Raw genomic sequence first — 1,087 nt, 5'->3', positions numbered from 1 at the left:
AAAAAAAGAAAAAATCCATAAAAGGAATAAAAAAAATAATTAGGGCTGATGGCCAGCACCTGAGAACCACAGCCTACAGATCGCACAGGACTGTTGAGCACGGAGAGGAAGATCCTCTCAAGCCAGCCACAGACACATCAATGCAAACACAGAAATTCCTCATTATCCCCAGACAATACACCCCATTCCTCCAGAGTTCTCATCTGGTCCCTCTGCCTTTGTGATAAAATCCCAGAAATGTCCTTTATTTGTGGCTTCCCTGTCACCCTTGGGGCTGGGGTGTGTGGGCAAGCCTGGCTCACTCGAGGGGGCTGTCACAGATGCCATCACTGACCACCTCATTGCACACGACAACCCCATCCAAGCCACCGGGCATATATTCTTTCTCTTCTCCTTTTTTTGTTTCCACCCACTTTGCTTTCTTTTCTCCTCAGCATCGAGTCCTTCCCTATTTCAAAGCCCTTCTTCCTTAACCCCAAACCCCAAAAGAAGCCAACTGAGTGAATGCCAACTCCAAGCAAGAATTCTAAGTGTCCCAAGGCAACCATGCTACAGAGTATTCTGTTGTTTTAAAACAACCATCAATAGCTGTTTAAAAATGTAGACCCTACCCCCAGGATCGCTTCTGAATCATCTTTGGGTGGACTTGAACCTCTTGACCAGCAGCCAAGTCCATGGTCAACCTTGGTCAACACTTTCAATATGGCGGCCCAACCATAGTTCCTTGCACCCTGTTGCCCCCGTGTGGTACCATAGCACAGCTGCAGGCTTACACGTTTTCACTTTTTAATTCACCCCTATTATCAAACAATATCATTGATATCACACACAAGCAAGATTCTGCTGAAAATGATCCAAAAACGTTTGGAACAATCTGTCAACAGAGAACTGCCAGATGTGCAGGCTGGATTTAGATGAGGTTGTGGTACTAGGGATATTATAGCTAATATAAGATGATGGATCTTGGCAGAAAACAGAGAATACCAGAAGGATGTTTATCTGTGCTTCATTGACTATGCAAAGGCTTTTGACTGTGTGGATCACAACAAGCTGTGGCTGACTCTGAGAAGAATGGGAATCCCAGAAC

This window comes from Elephantulus edwardii, unplaced genomic scaffold (genome assembly GCF_000299155.1).
Source record: "Elephantulus edwardii isolate Elephantulus edwardi_28Jun2011 unplaced genomic scaffold, EleEdw1.0 scaffold00410, whole genome shotgun sequence".
Taxonomy (NCBI): domain Eukaryota; kingdom Metazoa; phylum Chordata; class Mammalia; order Macroscelidea; family Macroscelididae; genus Elephantulus; species Elephantulus edwardii.
This window is presented reverse-complemented; position numbering follows the sequence as displayed.